General features: G+C 41.1%; 1 protein-coding gene across 1 annotated transcript in view; it reads right to left on the bottom strand.

The window, feature by feature from the left end:
• Positions 1-25,811, bottom strand: part of LOC136872059 (uncharacterized) — a 492,909-nt gene extending 467,098 nt beyond the window's left edge. Inside the window, exon 1 of the mRNA XM_067145916.2 lies at positions 25,691-25,811. The gene's annotated coding sequence lies outside the window, so the exon portion shown is untranslated. The remainder of the gene's footprint in view (positions 1-25,690) is intronic.
• Positions 25,812-26,054: the final 243 nt, after the last annotated feature.

The following is a 26,054-nucleotide window of genomic DNA, read 5'->3' as shown; positions in this document are numbered from 1 at the left end:
TTCCCCTTGTTTTGAATGTATCCAATCACGAATTTTTTCAATTAATTTCTGACCAATCTGGTGTATCTTTCCCCAACTTGAATCTGTTGCGGGGTCCTACCCAATAAAATCTTTGTGGGAGGGTGTTTTCTTTCCCCTAACGCCTAGAACTTTCTGCGAGAGTATTTAAACTGCTGATTTTAGGGTCTCCGGGCCACTTCTGTTCCATCTTTCAGTGTATTAAGTACATAGCAGGAGGCGGGAAGCGCCTCTTTCCTCGGCAGCGGTCAACAATAAGGTAATGGCCGATTAAGAAATTCTTTCTTTGCTAGCTCAGCAGTTTAACTTTCGGGGCGGGTTCTAAGCGTTCCCCTATGTAACCTTTTCCTAATATGTAACTTCTCTTTTCTTCTATTCTCTTGTAAAGCGACATATTGGGATAGAGAGTGCTAACCCTCTCGAGCTCCCACTCACATTGTCTTGAGGTGAACTTATTTTCTCAATCTATTCTTCCGTAATGTAATGTAAATATTTCTTTTTTAAGTCACCTCTGTAGTATGGGATTAGCCCTTGCATCAGTGGCCTAAGAGCCAAAATAGGTCTTAAAGACAAAGTGTATTAGGAGTGCAAGTTCGCCTCCTCTCAAATTGTTACCTTAGAGGTCATTTAATTAACCCTTTTTTTTATTTCCTAGACCTCAGTAGATTGGGTATTTTACCCCTGTGTTTAGGTCCGCTGAGGACAACTTGAAGGTTGAGTTTGGTGTGGCCTGGGAGAAGGCTTAAATTTGAGAGCGTGTGGCTCTTTTAAAAATCAATTGTGGTATGCCTCGTGGAGGCTTATCGGTGTAATTTGGAGCAAGGGCTCCGAGGTATGAATGGGGTTTTCTGCCCCTCTGTTGAAACTTGTGTTTTGGAGGTAAAACTGGGCTGATTGCCCAAGCATTGTGTTTTCGGGGCTCGAAGCCCAAATTATGTGAATATTGTGACTCCCCTTTGATTTGCTACTTTGTACCTGCCATACTTGTTATTTCTTTGTTTTTGAAAAGAAAATATAACCTTGTTAAATTTTACATTAACTTTGATTCCGTAGTTTGAGACTCATTCACGCCCGCACCTTCTTTCACCTCTACCTACCACCAAAACACGGTAACAAGTGGTAGCAGAGCGTGGTTGAATGGGTCTCAATTTAGCCCCTTTTGACGGCTAAATATTGTTTGTTCCGAACTCTAACTATTTTCCCAGTTGCTGGAATTTTTTGAGTTTTTCAAAATTGGTCTGTCATCATGCCCGGCCCTCGCGATGTTCTCCTTCTTAACTATTTGCGTAAGGAGGAGTTGATCTATGAATTAACTATCAGAAATGTGCAATCTGGAGGCACGGTTGCAATAGACACTAACAAACTTAGAGAGTCCCTTGATTTGCCCATTTCTATCCCCAATTTGGGAGAGAAAGAAATTGACGACTCTCTTTCCACGATCACGGAGAATATTACTGGGCTAGCATCGGTCGTTAGTTTTTTTGATGAAAATGATCCGTCTCCAAATCAAATTAAGCGTGTGCAAGGCAGGCTATATCATTTTTCAAATAGAGTTAATGATCTGTTGTCTCTAAAACTGAATGATGTTCAGAGGAAGGAAGCTAGTACGCTCCTGGAAAATATTTCCGAATTATCTAGTAAGGTCACTCAATTGTTAACTGGGGAAGTTCCTCCCAAATCTGATCAACCCACCATAGTAAATGCAGGTAGTGAGGAAGCGCCTCCCAAGGGAGAAGTTAATAGAATAACCGTTGCTGCTCAAACTATCCCTGCCCCATTGGACAACGAGTCTGAACGCCGTGCATCGCTGAGTAACATCCGTTCTGAATTAACTTCCTTGCCATTGAAACCTTTACCTACTATGTCACCCGGGTTTAGTAGCTTGCCTCATCCATTGGCAATGTTGCTCAGAGGTATATCTAAGTTTTCCGTTAATATCACCAGTGACGTAATTTCATTTTTAAGATTTCTAGTGGAATTCCAGGATCATGCCCTTGTTTTTTCTCTTTCTCCATGTCAAATCTTGCAAATTATCTATCCGTATGCTATTGGTATTCTCTCTGATAAAATCGTAAGAGCCATTGCCGAGCAATCATCTATTGAGGATTTCCATGCCCATTTGCTAGCTAACTTCATCCCTGCTAGGGCCAGGTCCTCCCTTATTCAGAAGTACTATTATCGTGTACAGCGCTTGGATGAAAACTTGGCTGATTTCATACAGGACATTAAGTTTTATACTAGGGTGTTTGCCCTTCATTTTCCTGAAGATCAGATTGTACAGGCTATTGTAGAGGGAATTTCACCTCCCTATAGGTCATATTTGTGTTTCGCGGCGTGCCCGCAAACTTTCTCGGAACTTGAAGCATTGGCCGTCTCAGCGGAAGGAGTTAGATACGCCGATTCTTTGCGTGTCGCGAAAGAACCCCCGCCTTCCATTAGTAATACTCGGCCTCCACCTCGCCGATCAGTCACCCCCCGTAAATGTTATGCTTGCGGGTCGCCTGACCATCTGCGCAATAAGTGTCCTCTGATCAAAACTAGTAGGGCAAATAATGGAGCTGGTTCATCACAAGGCTGTTTTAAATGTGGGGCATTCTCACATATCGCAAAGAATTGTCCCAATTCGAATAGCACCCCCTCCTGCTCTACTTCTGGTGTAACTTCCAACAACAATCAAAAGTGACTAGTGGCTGCGGCTGAGTCAACTAATTCTGCTTCCCAAGGCTCAGCCCCTGGCAAAAAGGTCGAGAATTCAGGGAACGATAAGTCTTCGAATACATCTTTTGAATGCCCCAAAGAGTGCCTTAGGATTGCGGCGGATACCCCCGCACCTGTTCCTTTTCTTAAGATTGAGTTAAATAACGAGCCTATAACAGCTCTCTTAGATTCAGGCAGTGTTTGTTTGATTATTTCGGCTGAATGGTATTCTAAATTGAAAGCTGTTTGTAAACTACCTGACTACGTCTCATCTCCTATTCAATATGTTTCGGCTAATTCTTCTCCATTAGAAATTCTAGGTTCCGTACTGGTCAAAATTCGTATTTTTAAATTTACATGGAAAATTAAATTGTTTGTGGCTAAGTACCTGTCTTGCCCCATCATACTGGGAGCGGACTTTATTTCTCACACTGGTCTTGTGCTCGATCTTCAGAGTAAGTCGTGCACATTCAAATTTGCGTCCAATTGTAAAATCCCCTTGTTAAAGTGTAATTCTGTGTCATGTTCATCTATTTCGCCTACCCAGGATGAGATGTTGTTAGACCTTAGACATCTACCTGAGGAGCAGGCTGATAGTATTCGTAAATTATGTCAGTCATTTCCAGAGGTGTTCTCTGATACTCTTGGTGTTACTGACCTTATTGAATACAAAATTGAGGTCACGGATTCGATTCCTGTCCGTTTTCCACCTTATAGGCTATCTCCACCTAAAATGAAGGCTCTGAAAGAAATTATCGATCAGATGTTGAAGGATGGTATTATTAGGCCCTCTAAGTCGGCGTATTCATCGCCTATTTTTCTAGTCCCGAAACCCCAAGGAGGCTTCAGGCCTGTCATTGATTACAGGGCTCTCAATCGGAAGGTGGTGTTGCAATCTGTGCCCCTTCCTGACCTTCATTCTTGCTTTTCATGGTTTCATAAGGCCAAGTTCTTCACTATCTTGGACTTGAATCAGGCCTATAATCAAATTCCCCTTGCCGAAGAGTCTAAACACCTTACAGCGTTTGCCACGGACTGGAATTTATACGAATACAACCGCGTGCCTTTCGGGCTCCCCACGGGGGCAGCTGAGCTCACTAGGCTACTAGATAGGGTCTTCTCCGACATCAAATTCGAGTACTTATATCACTACTTAGATGATGTCGTCGTATTTTCAGAGACCTTTGAAGAACATCTAGATCATTTGCGAGAAGTTCTCGATCGCCTTCGTAAGGCTGGGTTAACTGTTAAGTTGTCCAAGGTTGTCTTTGCTAAGCCCTCTATGTCATTCCTAGGGCATATTGTGTCACCCGATGGTGTAGCAGTCGATCATTCTAGAACAAAGGCCATCCGTGATTTTAAACCTCCCAAGGACATTAAAGGTATCGCCAGGTTCATTGGTATGGTGAATTTCTTCAGAAAGTTCATTCCTAACTTTGCTAATAGAGCGGCGCCCTTAAACCTTCTTCGTAGGAAAGGCATCAAATTCGAGTGGGGACCTTCTCAACAAGCCGCTTTTGAAGATCTTAAATTAGCGCTTTGTAATGCCCCTGTCCTTGCTATGCCTGATTTCTCGAAGAAATTCATCGTCCAAACCGACGCGTCGTCGTCAGCAGTAGCTGCAGTCCTTCTTCAAGAGACTGAACTAGGGAGGCGACCTATCGCCTATGCCTCTAGGACCTTGTCGGCTCAAGAAGCCAAGTATTCCATCTATGAGCTCGAAGGTTTGGCAGTCTTATTCGCCTTAGAAAAGTTCCGTCTCTATCTGGAACACGTCAAATTCGACCTGGAGACAGATAATCAAGCATTAAGCTGGGTCTTAGGTAGGCCGCGTCGTACTGGTCGTATAGCCCGCTGGGCTATTCGTATTTCCGCCTTCCAGTTTGATGTTAGACATATCAGAGGCACCGAAAATGTTGTTGCTGATGGACTCAGCCGTATGTTTCATAACGACGTCGAGACCCACGAACCGGTCGACAGTTCATCACCTCCCGAGTCCATGCTATCTGAGGTTAATGCCATCCTAACAGATGCTCCCATGCTTTTTAGGGATATCGAGAAATACCAACGTGAAGATCCGACGCTGGCTCCGATAATGGAAACCCTTTCTTCTGGGGAACATGTTGTCCCTTATGTTCTGAGGAATGGTGTTTTATGTTGCCCTTCGAGGCATGACAAGATGATGAAAGTTGTCGTTCCAGCTGTTCTGGTACCTATGATCTTCAAGTATTATCATGAGACCCCACTAGGAGGGCATCTGGGTATCTTTAAAACTCGTGAGAAGATTCGTGAAATGTTCATCTGGAAAGGTATGGACGGTGAAATCCGGGAACTTGTAAAAGCTTGTAAATCTTGTTTGCTCAGTAAACCCACCATGTCCACCAAGGTAGGCCTTTTGTCTTCGCATCAAGCGTCGCGCCCCATGGAACGTCTGTATATCGATTATGTAGGACCCTTCCCCCAGTCAAAGGGTAATGCTAACAAGTTCATCTTTGTGTGCGTAGATGGTTTTACCAGATTTTCTTGGTTATTTCCGACTAAGCTGGCTACCGCTCAGTCTACCATTACCTGCTTAAATTCTATTTTTGCTTCTTTTGGTCCGTCTCAATATATTGTATCTGATAATGCTAAGGCTTTTACATATAATTTATTTCGTAAATTCTGTTTTGACTTATCAATCTCTCATGTAACTACTTCTGCTTATTACCCTCAACCATCTCTGGCTGAAAGGGTTAACCGTAATCTCAGGTCAGCACTTATTGCCTATCATCATGAAGATCATTCCAGGTGGGACACGTCCCTGCATTGGATAGCTTTTGCTTTGAATTCGGCGGTTCATGAATCTCACAAGTTTACTCCAGCTTCTTTGATGTTCAAGTTTGTTCCCAACTCGCCGCTCTCTAACCTCTGGTCTCTGAATGAAATTCTACCCGAGACAATAGATCCGGATAACATTAAAGATCTTTGGAAGACGGCTAAAGCCAATCTTAAAGTGTCTCATGAAAAGGTTAGGGAAATGTATGATCGTGGACGGAGACCCACCCCTTTGAAAGTAGGTGACCAGGTTATGGTCAAAAATTTTGTTCCCGCGGGCAAGCTTGCCCCCAGATTTCATGGGCCATGCATCATTCTCGATTTTCTCACACCGGTTACATTGTTAGTAAGCAATCCAGCTACCGAGAGGATATTTAGGGTTCACCTGTCACAGGTGAAACCGGTGTAAATTTTCTGTCAACTTGCTTCATATAATTGATAGGAATATGATGGTTATATTTTTTTTTTTTGAGTTCCACGCTTAAGGCATTCTGCTCCTTCTATAATATTTTGTTTTATATGTAAGAATTTCTTGTAAACCTCCCCCGATCCGTTATACTGCCATCCTGTTCTTGCCACGGCCATTACCACGCTCCCGTCTCCTGCTCCACCTTACACTGTGGCTTCATAAGATTAAATGCCATGGATATCTACACGCCGCTGGCCCCTCAACCTCTCCATAATCCCTGTGCCTTCAAAAAGACGATGGTCCAACACAACTCTGCCGCCTAGCTTTAATGTTTCAGTGCCCCCGCAGCCGCGCAGCGCCGTGCAGCAACTGGGGAGGGGGATGGGCCCCCTCCTCTCCAGCGAGGACGACATGTGCACGGCGAGCCGGAGCTCTCCTCCCGGCCAAGGACCTGCTACTGGCCCGCAGCCTGTATATGTTCACCGCGGGCGCGGCGTGTTTCAACACTCTGCTCCCCTCATAGTGCGGGCGAGCGGTATCTCAGGGTACTTAAGGGGTCCGAGCGGCCTCCTTTTGGACGCAAGCTGCAACGGCCGGTCCGGCCATCCAACTTCATCAACATCAACTACATGGACGGTTACTATAAGAGATAACTACATTTGGGAATTCAACACCAATATCTGATGGACATTGCAAATTTTTCCTTCACTTTTAAGTAGTAAAAGCTTATCTTCAAATATTCAACTTCTATAAACCTAAAGACTTCACTTCACCTCCAACAACAAAATTTTGGAACCGAATTAAGAAATTTCTCAAATACTTATGCAAGTTACCTTAATATCAACATCAAAACTTGGAACTCATTTTCAAACAAAAGTTTATGTTCTTCTGTGTTACCCCTTGGAGGAACTTTTGGGGGGGGGAGGTCTGTACCGGGCGGTACACCTCCACACCGTTTATTTAAAAGTTGCGCCAGTTGAAACTCCTCTTCTGGAGGAAGTCTGAACTTTATCTACGGTCTTAATTTCCAAATTTCTCAGAAGATGTCACTACCTGGAAATTTTTGAGTTTGTGAACTGTGTCATTTTCGACGTACTTTTGTCTTGCTTGTATTAAGAAGTGTGAACTTTCTCTTCTAGAGGACACTACTGAAGATCAACAATAGTGCACCCTAGTGCGGAGTCAAAGAACTATTTTGTTGGAGAAAATTTAATTTCAGGAGTTTGTTCTTTGTTAAATTTCTTTCTGTCATTGTTTAAGTTGGCAATATTTACCCCTTTCTTCCCCTTGTTTTGAATGTATCCAATCACGAATTTTTTCAATTAATTTCTGACCAATCTGGTGTATCTTTCCCCAACTTGAATCTGTTGCGGGGTCCTACCCAATAAAATCTTTGTGGGAGGGTGTTTTCTTTCCCCTAACGCCTAGAACTTTCTGCGAGAGTATTTAAACTGCTGATTTTAGGGTCTCCGGGCCACTTCTGTTCCATCTTTCAGTGTATTAAGTACATAGCAGGAGGCGGGAAGCGCCTCTTTCCTCGGCAGCGGTCAACAATAAGGTAATGGCCGATTAAGAAATTCTTTCTTTGCTAGCTCAGCAGTTTAACTTTCGGGGCGGGTTCTAAGCGTTCCCCTATGTAACCTTTTCCTAATATGTAACTTCTCTTTTCTTCTATTCTCTTGTAAAGCGACATATTGGGATAGAGAGTGCTAACCCTCTCGAGCTCCCACTCACATTGTCTTGAGGTGAACTTATTTTCTCAATCTATTCTTCCGTAATGTAATGTAAATATTTCTTTTTTAAGTCACCTCTGTAGTATGGGATTAGCCCTTGCATCAGTGGCCTAAGAGCCAAAATAGGTCTTAAAGACAAAGTGTATTAGGAGTGCAAGTTCGCCTCCTCTCAAATTGTTACCTTAGAGGTCATTTAATTAACCCTTTTTTTTATTTCCTAGACCTCAGTAGATTGGGTATTTTACCCCTGTGTTTAGGTCCGTTGAGGACAACTTGAAGGTTGAGTTTGGTGTGGCCTGGGAGAAGGCTTAAATTTGAGAGCGTGTGGCTCTTTTAAAAATCAATTGTGGTATGCCTCGTGGAGGCTTATCGGTGTAATTTGGAGCAAGGGCTCCGAGGTATGAATGGGGTTTTCTGCCCCTCTGTTGAAACTTGTGTTTTGGAGGTAAAACTGGGCTGATTGCCCAAGCATTGTGTTTTCGGGGCTCGAAGCCCAAATTATGTGAATATTGTGACCCCTTTGATTTGCTACTTTGTACCTGCCATACTTGTTATTTCTTTGTTTTTGAAAAGAAAATATAACCTTGTTAAATTTTACATGAACTTTGATTCCGTAGTTTGAGACTCATTCACGCCCGCACCTTCTTTCACCTCTACCTACCACCAAAACACGGTAACAATTATTATTATTATTATTATTATTATTATTATTATTATTCATTTTATTGCTCATTATTTGAGATCGGATTTATTGGTGGAATTTTAGCGGAATTTTAGTAGTATTTAGCGGATCTTGAAAATATAAGTTGGCAACACTGTCCTTATGTCAAATATTCCACCTTTATTTTTATTAATACAACTTCCCCCATGAAGAGGCTGCCACAAGGACAAAGTATATCGATTACAAAATATTCTGTCTTAAAAGTCATTGGTGAATTTATTATAATGTGTCAGGAAGAGCAAAGAACACAAGGCTCAGAAATAAATTAGGAATCTGAAGGCACAACGATATTATACAGAGCTCGTAACCTGCATAACCCTCGCAGTCAAGCAATCCTCAACACCGGAAAACAGTAGATGAAATAGAATAAAACTAAAGGATAGCACCAAAAGACTGATCGAAGAAAGATAACGTTTGAAACCACAAGCCAAAGGAAACGAACGCAAAAAGTTGGAATATACATAAATCAATAAACGAACGAAAAGGCAAATCCGAAAAGACATCAGAGACCACAATACGGAAGCGGTCAAAGAAATCATGAAAAACACAAAATTAATAAAAAAAAGATTCGGAAGGAATTAACTCCGGACAAACATTGGATACTGGGAGTGAAAGACAGCAATAGTAAAATGCAAGCCACGAGGGAGCAGATAATGACACGAGCGACAGGATTCTACAGGAAATTAAATATATAAAAGTAACTCCCAAAACGGCACACAGTATCACAAGACGCCAATAGAAGACATTGAGGAAGAAATACCACCTATTCTACCCAGTGAAGTAAGAACAGCAATAAGAGAAGCAAAGAATGCAAAATCGCCAGGGAAAGATGGAATCTAAAATAAATTCCTAAAATGGGGTGAAGAAGTCATAACTCCACGCATCACTACCCTATTTAACAAGATACTCGAATCAGAAGACATGCCAAGGGAGTGGAAACAAAGCATCATCATACTCCTGCCCAAAAAAGCAGCCAAAGACGATATAAATAACTACAGACCGATCAACCTAATTGTAAATCTTTACAAACTTTTCATGAAGATTCTAAACAAGAGAATGATGAAGACACTAGACGAACAACCAGCGACACAAGCAGGATTTAGAACAAATTACAATACATCAGACCACCTACAAGAAGTTTACAGCTGGCTGGTAACTTCTGTTTTAACTAGTTCTGTTGTAACTAGGATATTAAATGAAATTTAAACATTGTCACCATCGATTTACCATCATTTCCGGCTAAATTTGTAAACGACTGTGGCACTGAGATAAACAAAAGTTCAAATGTAGATAACTCTGAGATAAATTAAATCTGCATTATTTTAATGATCCTACAACATTCGCTCATTAAGTTCTAGAGCTCGGGATAAATACAATTTCTAGCCATTATTAGTTTGATAATGATTATATGATAAACTTAGAAGCAAAACAATTACTTTCTTTCGAACTATACTATTAGCGAATATAGACAGAAAGATTAAAAATAAAACTAATAGAAGAATCAATGGATACGTTGCAATGAACATTTTGCTGTGCATGAAAAAACATATTTTCGCAAAGTTACACTAAAATACTGTTAGGAACATCTGCGGAAGAACGTACAGGATGTAACGTCGTTATAAGCACGCCTCGTTTGTCACGGTCAGGCCTTCAAATCTCTCTCAAGTTCTTGTTACCAAGAATTGTACAAGTGTTCAGTGTACAGAACTATCGCTGGTTCGACCACCGACTCGTAACAAAGAATTTCTCCTCCTCGGCTTTCCTATCTCGTGCCAATGAACTCGCTTCAAATGGTATATTTTGCAATAAAAATGCACACGCACAAATTCTCACCTGTGCCTAATATGGCCTATTTTTGAAATATTCACTGTAGCTCGCTTTGAAAATCTACGAGTATATTTCACTTGTCACCATTCTTACTGATTAAAGTAAAATAGACTGTTTCCGTGGTTTCACATTTTCACACCAGGCATATGCTGGTGTCGTACGTTAATTAAGGCCACGGCCATTTCCTCGCCACTCCTAGCCCTTGCCTAACCCATTCGGCACTTCATATCGTAGGATGTTTGTTTGATTGTTTGTTTTTTGTTTGTTGAGCAGTCGGCCCGAAGGCTGGTTGGATCCTCAACTGTTCAGCCATCACTTTTGAAATGAGGAGTGCGGCAGTTTCCTGTTGCTCTCCTCATCGTAGGACCTAATCATGTAAAATATCTCTGGTGACACATTCTGTGTTCACCCGACAAAAGTAATTAAATCTGAGTGATTGATCACCTAACGAGAGTTCCAGTTTTTCTGCCAGTTGCTTGAGTTAAGCGAAACGATTAAACCGGTATGCAGCCTCCCACATGGCATCACTTCAAATTTTCTGCACACTGCAGCTGAAGCTATGCGGTTAATTCATTATTATTATTATTATTATTATTATTATTATTATTATTATTATTATTATTATTATTATTGCTGTTGTTCTTGTTTTTGAAGACTTGCGCATGGAGCGTGGCATTGTGTGGAAGTGGAATATGGGCGACAAGCAGCTCAGAAAGAAATAGAAGCTTTTGAAATGTGGTGTTACAGAAGAATGTTGAAGGTGAGGTGGATGGATAGAATCGCGAATGAAGAGATGCTGAATCGAATTGGTGAGAGGAGATCGATTTGCTAAATTTGACCAGAAGAAGTGATATAATGACGGGGCACATCTTAGGACACCCAGAATTTGTTCTGTTGGTTTCGAGGAAAATGTAGGCGGAAGAACGGTAGGGCTAGAGCAAGGTATGTATAGCTTATGGCAAGTAGAGTAGAGCATATGTAGGATGTAGCAGTTACATGGAAATGAAAAGTTTAGTACAGGACAGGGTGGCATGGAGAGCTGCATCAAACCAGTCTAAAGACTGATGACTCAAACGTCAACATTATTATTATTATTATTATTATTATTATTGTTATTATTATTATTATTATCCTAAACTTTTATAGAACTCAGGAAAAATTTAGTACGACCGAATACAAGTAATGTAGGCCTACTGATTCCAACAGTTAAAACTTACACTGAAGGTTTTCATTATCATTACATCAATAAGTGAATAACTTTAGTGGGCGAACTGCTGTGATCTAGTGGAGGGGGAGAATGAGATAGAACGCCCCCCCCCCTCCTCCACAGGTTTTGAGCAAAAATAACTAATTTTGTATTTCACAAAGTCTGAAACTATTCTAACGACAATAAACAATTAACTATTTTCTTTCGTGAAATGAAGCAACATAAGTATTAATGAGATTTATAAATCTATTAAATAGGGTATGTTTATGACATTTAGAAGATGGAAACCTACAACCTGTTTTCCAGTCAGTGGCCGGGTCAGAAATGGAATGAATGAAGCCCCATCTAGCGGCGAGGATAGGAAATGTGCCGGCTGCCGAAGCCTGTCGCACTCTTCTGGACCAATGGTAAAGGACTGACAGATGAAATGAAATGTTAATGGGGAGTGTTGCTGGAATGAAAGATGACAGGAAAAACCGGAATGGCCGGAGAAAAACCTGTCCTGCCTCCGCTTTGTCCAGCACAAACCTCACATGGAGTGACCGGGATTTGAGCCACGCTATCGAACAGTGAGAGGCCGGGGCGCTGTCGCCTGAGCCAGGGAGGCTGTTTATGACATTAATATTAGTCATAAAATACGCCAATGTCACATAGCATTTTGTATTTAAAATCGCCCGCAAAGGGCCTCAAAACTAGCCATTTTGTTTTCAATTGTCAAAAGTTTTCCGATGGAGGTCCTTCAGACCAAATTTACCACTATATCTACGGAGTGAAATCTATTCACATTAACTGTCTCTCAAAGAACGGTAAGAATTTAAAGAGCTACTTGCCCAGTTTACTTAACAGGAACTGACGACAAGAGAAAACAAATATTGGAAGTAAGCACGTTTTATGCACAAACTAGTTAAATGTGTTAAGGAATTAGGGCTAAAAATGATTTGCAACTCTCTGTTTACCAATCACCTCACGCACAGAACTCCTTACACTTGAATCGGGTGGAATTAATTACGTTCGAGTTCACAAAATTGTCATAACGGACGCAAAGTTATTCTTTAGGTTACATCATGAGCACCTATAAGGTAATAAATCACTCTTCTGTTAGCGACCACATCAGCAATTACGCAGGTCATCTTCCAAGATCATAATTCAAAATAATTCGGCACTTTTATCAGCGGACCCCCACGGCTTCCTTTCTGTTCATAGACCGCAGAAGAGAGATGATGCCGAACAATACCCATGAGGGTAACCGGGGCGGAACCCGGACTCTCCTCAGGAGGCGTAGGTGTGAGCTGTCATGCTCTCGGCGTTCACTGAACCATCCCGGATGAGAAGTGTAGCGGCTGAACCTCCAGCTCAAGTAGTGGTAAGAACAATGGTGTTCTTTTAAATTTATCAGGACCTGAGTCGAATAAGTTTGGCTGGTTACATCTTCCCCATGATCGTACACCTCTCAGTTAGAGGCGGCACAGCTGGAGGTTCGTATCATGGAAATGACACGACAATGAAAACATGTTTAATACTGAAAACATTTTAGCAAAATACGCGTCCCCACACTACGAAAAAGGTAAAACTAAGCAATTTCCTCAACTGTGCCGAACTTTGAAGGGCTAAAGGTTTCAAATTGTGAATCTTGAAGACTTCTATCAGACTTAAAAAAAAATCGAACTTACGTCCTAAATGCAGTTCCAGAAAAACAGCCTAAAATCGCTTGTTTCATTACTCGTTTTCTTTTTATTCAAATGGTAGCCAAATTTTCTTTCTTTCTTTCTTTCTTTCTTTCTTTCCTTCTTTCTTTCTTAATCTGCGTACCCTCCAGGGTTGGTTTTTCCCTCCGACTCAGCGAGGCACACCACCTCTACCGTCTCAAGGGCAGTGTCCTGGAGCGTGAGACATTGGGTCGGGGGGTACAACTGGGGAGGCGGACCAATACCTCGCCCAGGCGACCTCACCTGTTATTCTGAACAGGGTACTTGTGGGGGTGATGAGAAAATGGTAAGAGATAAGTAAGGAAGAGGGAAGGACGCGGCCGTGGTCATAAGTTAGATACCATCCCGGCATTTGCCCGGAGGAGAAGTGGCAAACCACGGAAAACCACTTCAAGGATGGCTGAGGTGGGAATCGAACTCCACTCTATTCAGTTGACCTCCCGAGGCTGAATGGACCCCGTTGCAGCCCTCGTACCACTTTTCAAATTTCGTGGCAGAGCCGGGAATCGAACCTGAGGATCTGGGGGTGGCAGCTAATCACGCTAACCACTACACCACAGAGGCGGACAGACAAATTACTTAAGTACTATTAGAGTTCAATTGAAATGGTAGGATAGGATATAATCCTAGGTCACAGGACACATTTACTGTACCACACAAAAACTTTACATATATCTTATCAAATGGATGCCACAATAACAGAGATTACTGAACAACATTTACACAATTAAACGCATCAAATTTATAACATGTACTTTCTGACAATATAACAAACGCACAATATTTTCTATCAGATCTCTATCATTGTACTATTGTTCTCTTCTGACACTGTAGAACCGTACAATGAGAAGAAAGTCTTTCGATTCCGGTTTTATGATCCTACAACTTTTCAATCCCATTCACCTTAATCACGAAGTTTGATCTTAATCACATCAAATTTGCTAACCTTCCCTCTTTTCTTCCACATGTTTTATAGTCTCTGCCCGACATTCACTCTTCTAATGTTTCTTTCCAATGGACATCACTTGAGTCTTAGAAATGCATTTGAGACTCGCTCCATTTCTGCTCTGGCTCCAAGATACTAGTTGCAGGCTTTCAGCACAGCCTGCCATTAACACCGAGTTTCGGAATAGGCCAAACTGATAACTACTATTCCGTTCAAATGAATATAATGTTATTGGCCTTTACGTCCCACTAAATACATTTCTATGGTTTTCGGAGACGCCAAGGTGCCGGAATTTAGTCACATTGGAGTTATTTTCCGTGGCAGTAAATCTACCGACACGAGGCTGGCGTATATGAGCACCTTCAATTACCACCGGACTGAGCCAGGATCGAACCTGCCAAGTTGGGGTTAGAAGGCCAGCGCCTCAACCGTATGAGCCATTCGGCCCGGCCCTTTCAATTGAATCCACCTCTGTCAATTTAGACCATTCGGTAAATGGATTAATAAGGGTGAAAGAATATGAAGATAATGCTGGAATTTAAGAGGACAAATTAGAGCTAATATTCATTTATACGGCGAGGAATAAGGGATTGGAATAACTCATCAAGGAAAATGTTCGATAAATTTCCAAATTCTTTGAGAACATTAAATAAAAGGCTAGGAAAACAACTGATAAGAAGTCTTCCACCTGGGTGACAGTCCTAAATGCAGATCAGTGATGACCGATACACCCTTGTCTAACCCCAGTAACTACTTTGAACTAAGAACACACTCTGTTATCTCTTCTCAATGTGGCCCGATTGTCAAAATAAAACTACTTATGAGTGGTAGTAGCTAAAGAGGCATAGTATTAGGCCTATTTATTTTTTCTATAACATGCCATCCATCGGAGATAATCGCACAGAAATCATTCTAGAGGCTTATAAATTGTGATAGGGTTATATGGCAGCGGTTCTCAACCTCTGAGAGACTGCGGCCCGGTAAATTATTTACCCATGTGATGAGGGCCCAATCCCAACAAATTTACTTGTAAATAATTTTCCAAGAATGATGTTATTTCTTTCAGTTTTGAGAAGTAGGGATTCGCCGCCCATTTTTGTAATCGGCTCGTAGGCAATTTTCACAGGTGGTGGTGATTATTGTTTTAAGGGAAAGTACAACTATGCGACCATCTTCTATTTAATACTAATCAGATAGGAAGAATGGAAGGGATCCGACACTTCGTAAAATAAAGATATCGGCCAAAGAAAGATAAGGACCACAAAGGGCGTGCAAATGAAAGACTCCCTAGCCCTCGGGAACCTAACAGCGTCAGGGTCGGAAAAGAACAAGAGTTGACCAAGAGAGGTCGGATAGGATAGACAGAGTCTGGCATAAGTAAGTGGAAGTAATGCCCGGACTTATAAATTGGCATAAGGCCTAATTGGCAGCGGTTTTCAACCTCTGAGAGACTAAGGCCCGGTAAATTATTTACACCCATGTGATGAGGGCCCATTCCCAACAAATTTGCATGTACGTTGGGTATTCATCCCGAAGGCTGGTTGGATCCTCAACAGGTTCACCATTAGCTGTCATAGACGGCCTAGGTGTCACTGAAGAGGCGTACTAGGGAAATGAAGAGTGTGGTCGTTTCCCGTTGCTTTCCTCACTGAGCCAGAAGTTGCTATTGCACATCAGTCTGCCAAGCCCACTGATATGCATGCACCAACCGAGCCTATGGGCGACATTTTCACACCATTCATAGCAAGGACTGGCTGCATACGGAATGGCATTACTAGCATCGCTCATACCTCAGCCACTTTCATATTGCCAAAACCAAGGATGAGACTGAGACAGATCAATGAAAGTAACAATTTTATTCTAGCCCATACCAGAAGACATAGTGCACTGTAAACATTACATCTTGCCAACAAAGGCCACCCAACAAATTTACTCGTAAATAATTTTCCACACCAGATGTTATTCCTGTGCATCGAACCGCAACCTACAACAGATCGTTCACTATCACCGCCACGAGCTGGTGGAATGAACTCCCCAATGACATCAGGGAAGCTAAATCTAAGACAAAATTTAAAATTCTTTGCCAGCGTCATCTTTTAAGCACTTCCAGTCTTTCTTGAGTGTGAATGGGATGCATGAATGAGAGTGAATATGGTTGTTTATTGCAATGTGTTCCTGTATATAATTTAGTTATACTTTACTCACCTTAGTTTAGTTAGTGATACTTTAGTTGCTTTAGTTATACTTTAGGTTGTAAAGATTTCATATGTTTAAATTTTATGTAAAATATACATTGTATATACATGAAGTGGTTAAGTGTAAGAAAGGGCCGGGAGCCCTAACTTCGCCACAATAAAGACGCTTTAATAATAATAATAATAATAATAATAATAATAATAATAATAATAATAATAATAATTTCGTTCGATATTGAGAACTGAGGCTTCACCGCCCATTTTTGTGATCGGATCGTAGGCAATTTACATAAAACCAAACAAAAACCAAAGCCCATGGCAGTACAGCCCTTGAAGGGCCTTGGCCTACCAAAGGACCGCTGCTCAGCCCGAAGGCCTGCAGATTACGAGGTGTCGTGTGGTCTGGACGACTAATCCTCTCGGCCGTTATTCTTGGCTTCCGAGACCGGAGGCAATTTACAAAGCCGGTCAAAGACAGTGTATTCCCTTTCCTGAATGTTGAAACATTTCTATGCCTAAAAATTCCCGATCATTCAAAAATAAGTGTCGCGGTCACTGACATTTGCTATACAGATGTTTGATTTTAGATTCTAGAGACAACTTGGTATGCACTTTTTTTTTAACAAGTTGCTTTACGTCGCACCGACACAAATAGATCTTATGGCGAGGATGGGATAGGAAACGGCTAGAAGTGGGAAGGAAGCGGCCGTGGCCTTAAGATACAGCCCCAGCATGTGACTGGTGTGCAAAAAGGAAAGTATAGAAAACCATCTTCAGGGCTGCCGACAGTGGGGTTCGAACTCATTATCTTACAAATGCAAGCCGATAGCTACGTGACTCAAACTGCACAGCCACTTCCCCGGTATTTTTTAAAATAAGTGCCACAATGGCTCTGTGCAATCACAGAGCATGAGTACAAGGAGTTCTCGTTTCATTTCCCACCAATTTAGAAAATGACTGGAACAATATAGGTACCATTTCGATAATTCCAGGTCAGAAAATACGTATTTATAGCCGTGTCCATTCTAATACTCTCTCTCATACACTTCTAAGCTGCTGTAAATCTGCTAAAAGTTTAGAAATAAGAAAATGAAGTCCTTATAAATTGGAATGATTTCTGATTGAAGAGCAGACGACGAATAGAACGGCTCATCCACTGATGTTCAAGCAAATATTTTCGGGTGTTAAACTAAGTAATTCAAGTCCCCCATTCTTCAAACATAAACTTGGGAAAACTTCGTGTTTTTAAATCATTAATTTCAATGATTAAATTTAAATATCATGATCCGTGAATGATCATTTACTGGAGAATTCAGCCTAAATGTATTTAATTCAATACGCGAATTACCTTTTCCTGTGATTTTGGTTTAGTGACATCTCTTTATTGTAGCATAACGTTTTTATGCCAGTGTTAAATACTATTGATGTAGCCGTTGGTTTAGGGACAAATTACATTTAAAATATCAAATAGGTTGTAGGCCTTTGGACTTCTTCCGTGTCAAGAAAAACGTTGGAATTCTTTACGTCTCGCAGAGAACTTTGGTGCGCGTCTTCAGAAGAAAGTTCTGTGCGAAACTTAAAGAATTTCAACATTTTTCTCGACACGGCATAACTCCAAAGAGCTATATCATATCTACAAGTACGGGCCGTGAAAGCATCAATGTTAACATCAATTAGGTTGCAAAACACTGTGATTGTCAAAGCGACATCTCACTCAACCAACACTTCACAGTCCAAATAACGAACTCCAGACAGTCATGTCTGTCAACTTAAAGAAACCTTTCTCCACAAATTCAAAATTGGCTTTCGCGGCCACAGATCTTACGATCACGAGAGTAGAACCAGCTTTTGGGTGGTTAGGCCTAACTACGCAAAAGCTGGTTCTATTTCCTCCACAAATTAATGTAAACCGTAGCCTTCCAATAAGCTCGGTTTTATAACGGCAAAATTTTTAATATAAGCATGTCAATTATCGCAGTAATTTCCATCAGAGGAATTTAATAGATAAGAAATAAATGTATCATTTCAACCGAAAAAAATATTACATTTCTTTCTAAGTTTAAAAATGTTGATACAGTAAAACCTTATTTATTCATATAGGCCCCTACCGTTAATATTCTATTTATCAGGAATAACTGTATAGATATTATTTCTACATTCAATTCACATGCCTTTGGTGGCGGGACCTAGTGTTTACAGTGCACTATGTCTTCTGGTATGGGCTAGAGCAATCTTGTTACTTTCATTGATCTGTCTCAGCTTTATCCTTGGCTTTGACAAAATGAATGTGACTGAGGTATGAGTGATGCTAGTAATGCCATTCCTTCTGCAGCCAGTCCCTGCTATGAATGGTGTGAAAATATTGCTCATAGGGTCGGTTGGTGCATGCATTTCAGCGGTCTTGGCAGACTGATATGTAATAGCAACTTCTGGCTCGGTGAGGAAAGCAACGGGAAACTACCTCACTCCTCATTTCCCTAGTACGCCTCTTCAGTGATGCCTAGACCATCTATGATAGCTGATGGCGGAGCTGTTGAGGATCCAACCAGCCTTCGGGCTGAGGACTAAACATACATACATTCAATTCACTCATTAAAATAATCATTTTTAAATCTAAGGTGAATAATCCTTTCAACTTAAGAGGATTTAATTGAAAATCCACAGCCTGTTTCCAGTCACTCGACCGGGCTAGGAATGGGATGAATGAAGCCCCCAACTAGGGGCGAGGATGGGAACTGTGCCGGCTGCTGAAGCCCATCACAATCCTCTGGAGCAATGGCTGATGACTGACAGATTAAAGAAGATGATATTGGAGAGTGTTGCTGGAATGAAAGATTCCAGAGATAACCGGAGTACCCGGAGAAATCCTGTCTCACCTCCACTTTGTCCAGCACAAATCTCACATGGGATTTGAACCACGGAATCCAGCGGTGAGAGGCCGGCGCGCAGCCGCCTGAGGCATGGAAGCTCTAGGATTTCATGGACAATAGAAACTTATTTTGCAAGTGATTGCTCTGACATTCTCTGAAATATTCTGAAATAACTTCCACTTTAAAACTACATTAAGGATTCTTATTTGTCGATGAAATGCTGTTCATTTTAAGAGTGCTTTCTTCGTTATCCTTGTTTTTGAAAAACAGGCGTGGTCATGTTGACTGAATTAACTTTGCAACAAAAGAATAATTTATTTTGCGAAAACACCTTTCTACTCGATTAGTTCTTGTCAGGGGGCCGATGATCTAGATTTTAAGCCCCTTTAAAAAGCAAGCATCAAGTTTTTGTCAGCGCGGATGTTAAAATAGGTAAGACGGCAAGTTGGCCGTGCGTGTAGGAGCACCCGGCTGTGAGCTTGTATCCGGGAGATAGTAGGTTCGAATCCCACTATCGGCAGCCCTAAACAATGGTTTTCCGTGGTTTTCCCATTTTCACACCAGGCAAATACTGGGGCTGTACCTTATTTAAGGCCACGGCCGCTTCCTTCCAACTCCTAGGCCTTTCCTATCCCATCGTCGCCATAAGACCTATCTGTGTCGGTGCGACGTAAAGCCCCTAGCAAAAAAAAAAAATAGGATTCGTATTTTTCTTCCTTAATAGTGGTGTAACAGTATACGCAAAGTATAATAACGTGTACGCCCATGCCTTTAACTAACGAATTACCCGGATTATCCCGTTAAACGGGGTTCCATTGCATTCTCGAAGTGTAGCGTGCCATTTCCCCTTAACACAGGTTAGACTCGAAAATTCTCCTACATTTACAGTATTTATCTTCCCAGTGCTTACGGAAACCAGGCCTCTGAATTTGCTCTACAACGGGAATCGTGCATGTCTTGTTCCGACCTACTACATCCCAAGGGCATCATGTACCATGAACAGAACTCATAAAAATATAGTCTTTGGTTATGGAAACCTTCAACCTTCAATACTTAAAGAGTTATCTTCTTAGCTGAAATTAATTTTTCATTCACAAACTGTCCAGAAATTTGCGTGCACATAAAATAACTCCTAGGAACTAACGACCAATTTTCTTATATTTTTATCGTCCGTTTACAATAGTACGGATTGTAAACCACTCCCGTTATAATATTTTTGTACATATCTCACGCGTGCTGTCAAGCCACGATAAGGCTTTCTGTTCAGAGGGTCCCTGGTTCGATTCCCGACCGAATCGGTAAGTTTAACCGCGTTTGGTTAATTCCTCTCAGTGGGAGACTGGGTGTTTTTATCTGCAGCAATACACACCTCTTCGTTTACATTCAACATATCACGCTCCCAACCACCACAGAAACGAGCAATAGCGAATACATTCATCCCGATATGCCGGGTGCCAGGAAGTTTTGGCACCTCGACCTCACCAGGATGTGGGAAAAGCGACAAAAAGAGAAGAAGAGGTTGCGAGGCCACGACAACACTTGCATTAGCTAGGTAATTAAACCGTTTCTCTCCCATAAAGATTAGCGTACTGCGATAACAAGTAAGATATATGACTATCCTCGGCATTAAGTTCAAAGCCTCCTCAAACCAGCAATCCCAGCAGAGCTTAAATACAATCCTCCATCTTATCCCAGAAGTCTACTGTGATTGTTTAACTTAAAACACGGAGGAGACTTCCAGAGGAATGTGAGTTCTGCATGAGGAATACTCAGTGTTAATATTTGGGGCGAGTTGTATTAGGAGTGAAACATAAACAACCTTCGGATGGTATTTCTGGAAAATCACTTATTGAACTCTCTACTGGTAAGAACAGAAAGAGGAGAGCCTGAGGTAAAGGGAACCGGGAAGTGTGAAACGATAGAAAAATGTAACTTCCGGTGTTTGGTTGCATATCTCAGAAACTAAAAGAGGTATTTCCTTGAATGTCCTATTGATATATTCAGAATGCATTTATCATTATTTGGGTGGAAAGTGAAGCTTCTATGTGTAATATTTTGTGTCAGAAAGAACATTATAAAAATAATATTTTTAAAAATATTGTTAAAAATTCCCTCACCTGATGTACCTTTTTCTGAGAAAATACTCAAACTAGAACCAAGAAAATTTCATGAAGAATATTTAAACCTTTTCTGAGCTGCTGAAGTAAAATTATTCTCCTATTACTTACAAGAGTTGAGAAATTATTTTTTATCCTAGGCCTAGTTGAAAACTGAAATTTTCTGTAAAATTAACAGTGCTCTTCAAGCTGGCCTCTATGAACTAATCAAGATATCTAATTAAATTTACGTCCACAAACAGATCAATATGCTGTCTAAGAGGCTACTAAGTTTCAAAAAATATGACTTACGGAGAATAAAAAAGAATGATATTCAGCGTGAAGAGTTATGTTTAAACCTAATTTTATTGCCTCAAATATAACTTCAGCACAATAATTGATACACTAAACTCTTCAGGAAAGATTGGAGATTTTTAATCTAAAAAACGAAAACTGACATTTTCGAGCCTATCACACTTCCCGGTTCCCTTAACAACGATTGTATTAGTGTATTTGTTTAACGTTCTTTCAATTGCTGTGGATTTTAAGATAAGTCCGGATGCCTGAATTTTGCCCCACAGTAGTTCTTTAATGTGCTGGAAAGCGAAATACACTGAATTGTCGCATTTAAATACCCTCAAATGCCATTTACCTCAAGCAGGATGAAACTTGCTACCGTAATAATAATAATAATAATAATAATAATAATAATAATAATAATAATAATAATAATAATAATAATAATAATAATAATAATAATAACAATAATAATAATAATAATTAATGGCATGCGGCCTGCGTATAGGCCTGGTGCAGGTCTTTCGATTTGACTCCCGTAGGCGACCTGCGCGTCGTGATGAGGATGGAATGATGTTTAAGACGACACGTAAACCCAGTCCCCGTGCTATAGGAATTAACCAATTATGGTTAAAATTCCCGGCCCTGCCGAGAATCGAACCCGTGACCCCTGTGACCAAAGGCCAGCACGCTAATAATTTAGCCATGGAACCGGACGAGAACAAGAAGATAACACCAAACTGACTGAATCATTGAAGGAGTTTTAAAGATATACTGTACAACCGTAAAATTATTTCCAGTAACTCTGGAGTGGAAATCTATTATTTCTTCTCTAGGTTTATACAAATTTTCAAGGTTCCGCGATCCATATTCTAAGAAAGTTAATTTCTGTTATCTTTGTGTCGATATTTAGTTACTGAGTATTTCAGTCGCCAACATAAGGAACACTAAATCTGTTCGAAATGTGGTTTTGCAAACTGCACATGAGTTTCAGAGAACAATGAGACTATCCAACATGGATGAAGTTTGTATATTTAATATCTGTTATGTTCAGTATCAGGGGATGCTGAGCCGATGTGGTAAAGACGTTTTCGGTTCTCCTGAAAGGACTGAGTTCGATTCCTCGTCAGTCGACAAATCTACAAACGAGATTTTCACTTCTGGAGAGGCACCTGGCCTTGTATCTCACTCAGTGTACACCAAACATGATTAGCAGGGTAATTCCTGGAGCCAAAGGTGGCCGGCAGAGAGCTAGCCACTATCCACACTTTAGTGAATATTACAAGCCTGTACTTTCCACTGCGTCAAGAGTTTTCATGGCCAATACGGAGATGATTTTGTCTGTGTGTTGAATATCAGTTAAGACGTTTCATCCCACTGCTCTGAACATCAAATGGTTATAGAGCAAAACCTTCATGCATTCGAAAACAAAGTCCATATAATTTCTCTTTGAACGTTTTCAGTACCATTTCGTGCGCACTGGTATTTAAGAGTGTATGTCAGGACACCTATAAATTCATTGCCACCTTAAAGAACTGCCTTCAGGGCAAAATCCTCACACTCTAAAGACTCTGAACACCGGTTATGTTCAACATCGATAAAGAAGTAATGCATTCAACTTCTTTGAGCAACACAATGATCGTGAGGGAAATTCTGCACAATATCAATATTATTACTTCTGGCGCTTTAACGTCACACTAACACAAAGAAGGTTTCGGAGACGGAGGGATGGGAAAGGGTTAGGATTCGGAAGGTAGCGGCCGTGGCTTTCTTTAGCGTACATGGTATGAAAATGGAAAACCAAAGAAAACCATCTTCAATGGCTCAGTGATCAGCCTTTTTTGCTTTATGGCCTCTTCAATTCCAGGCTGGATCGTGGGATTTTTTATCGGAAATGGCCGATCTCCTTTACAAGGGCTGCACCCGGGTGTGACAGCCACATACAATTATTATTATTATTATTATTATTATTATTATTATTATTATTATTATTATTATTATTATTGTTATCATTATTATTGTTCTTGTTGTTGTTCTTTGCTTATAACATCCCTTAAATTGCTTAGATTTTTAAAAGAATACATTCTCGATATTTGGCCCCCTTAAACAACCATCCGGGAGATAGTGGGTTCGAACCCCACTGTCGGCAGCCCTGAAGATGGGTTTCCGTGGTTTCCCATTTTCACACCACGCAAATGCTGATGGATGTACCTTAATTCAGGCCACGACCGCTTCCTTCCCACTCATAGTCCTTTCCTGTCTCATCGTCGTCATAAGACCTTTCTGTGTTGGTGCGACGTAAAACAAATTGCAAAAGAATCGTCATCAGGAAAGAGACACCAAGATGATGAAATTATTGCCTCGCAGGAAATAGTCTTTTTAAATACATTTTTATTAGAAGTCAGAAATGTGAAGAAATTTAAAGACCGTCAAATATCACTGACTCAGTCGGGATCGAACTCAGTATCTCGCGCAAAGAAGGCCAACGACTAACTGGTTGTACCACTGAGGATAATAATAATACTGTTATTGGTTTTACGTCACACTAACTACATTTACGGTCTCTTGGAGTCGCTGACGTGCCAGAGTTTTGTCCCCTAAAAGTTCTTTAAAGTGCAGGTGAAGCTACAGACATGAGGCTATTTATCACCTTCAAAGACAGTCGGGCTGAGATCGGAACGAACCCACCAACCTGGACTCAGAAAGCCAGCGTTCTATCAACAGAGTCATTTAGTCCAGCGATTGCGCCAATGAGGTGGTATTATCATTAGTAGTAGTAGTAGTAGTAGTAGTAGTAATAATAGTAGTAGTAGTAGTAGTATTAATTTATATTTTCATGTATAATATTGCGGGCTGCAAAAAAATTCTTCCAGAAATGCCTTACAGTTACTTGACGTGGTCTCTAATGGCCCTAAACGAGAATAATAATAATAATAATAATAATAATAATAATAATAATAATAATAATAATAATTTCGTGTGGTTATTGCTAGCCTAGTGCAGCCCTTGCAAGGCACATCTACTGGCGAGGGTGGGCGGCGTCCGTTGTGTATTACGAAACTGTGCTTTATTGTGATGGAGTGTAGTGTTGTGTGTGTTGTGCACAAGTTGCAGGAATGTTGGCGGCATGACAGATTCCCAGTCCCCGAGCGGAATTTAACCGGCCGGGAATCGAACTCGGGGCTTCGAGGACGGTAGGCCAAGACCCTGTCCACTCAGACACGGAACCAGTTCTCCAGTTCTTAATATTATTATTATTATTATTATTATTATTATTACTCACTTTCAAAGTACCCATAAATTCTTGTCGATCTATAAGAAAGAGTTGTTCCAAGGCATATTTTTCGCTGCTGCTCTTGCATTGTTTAGTAGCTGAAGACATTGCGATCAGCAGCCGTCTACACTCCACAAGTGTACATTTGGTTGTTGTTGTTGTTGTTGTTGTCGTTATGGTGGTGGTGGTGGGGGTGATAATGGTGTGTAGGCTATACCAGTAACTGAGGACTATTTGAGACTTCTAAATCACTTAACATCCAGTCATCCAATAGGTGACCGAGGAGACTTGTAGAAATGTCTAAATAACCATCAAACACCTCGGTCTGAGTTCGAACCAATGAGCTCTAGCTTTGCAACCTCTACACGGTACTCGGCACAGGTGAGAATTGTACTTTACGTAGACGTCCGAATTGTTGTATCTGGACATCTGGTTGTTTGAAATACCGTACCACAGGCGAGAAAAGTCGCAGAATGGTAACATGGCCAAAGAGTGAGTACGAACCCACAACGATATTGTATTCCTTCCGCTAGACTCCAAAGATGAGGAAACACCTTTCTAATTCTCTTGACACACAACGTACAATAATGCAATTACTTGAGAGAATGCTTGAGCAGCAGTGCGAAGAGATGAAACTAGGAAATGGAGATCTGACATTTATAACACACTTACCGTGAGACTCTATAGCGGTAAACTATTTTTTTTAAACACACACACAACCACACTGTACAATTGGCACCAACAGTTCCCAGAAATACTGTAATTCTACCGTCGAACTTGATTACGCTTCCGGAGATCAAACACGCGCTGAGAAAAATATGTGCGGAAAGACTTTCACATTATTGAAGAAATAATATAGGGTATTCTTAAGGCGCCTTACCTGGTGTTCAAAATGCCATGCACACTGGCACGATTCGTATTAATCCCACACTATAATTCACTTGGGCGAGCACTTCCAACAGACACCACAATCACTTCACAGCGAACCTGGTCCCAACACCACGCAATGCAGTCTGGTTCCCTTCACGGCAAAGAACAGGTGAACTTGTTCTGTTGGCGGCAGGCCGAGTCCATTACCTCCACGAGGGGAGTCCGCCTATACTAGAGCCACCTAGCGAGCGCACGGCAAAGTGAAAAGAAAATGAAGGCATTAATATACAACAATGGTCTTAAAAACACCATCGTGACGTAAGTAAGGTCATTAAATAGAGGCACTGGAATGCTCTCGTCGCTGTAAAAGATCC

This window comes from Anabrus simplex, chromosome 4 (assembly GCF_040414725.1).
Source record: "Anabrus simplex isolate iqAnaSimp1 chromosome 4, ASM4041472v1, whole genome shotgun sequence".
Lineage (NCBI taxonomy): Eukaryota > Metazoa > Arthropoda > Insecta > Orthoptera > Tettigoniidae > Anabrus > Anabrus simplex.
This window is presented reverse-complemented; position numbering and strand designations above follow the sequence as displayed.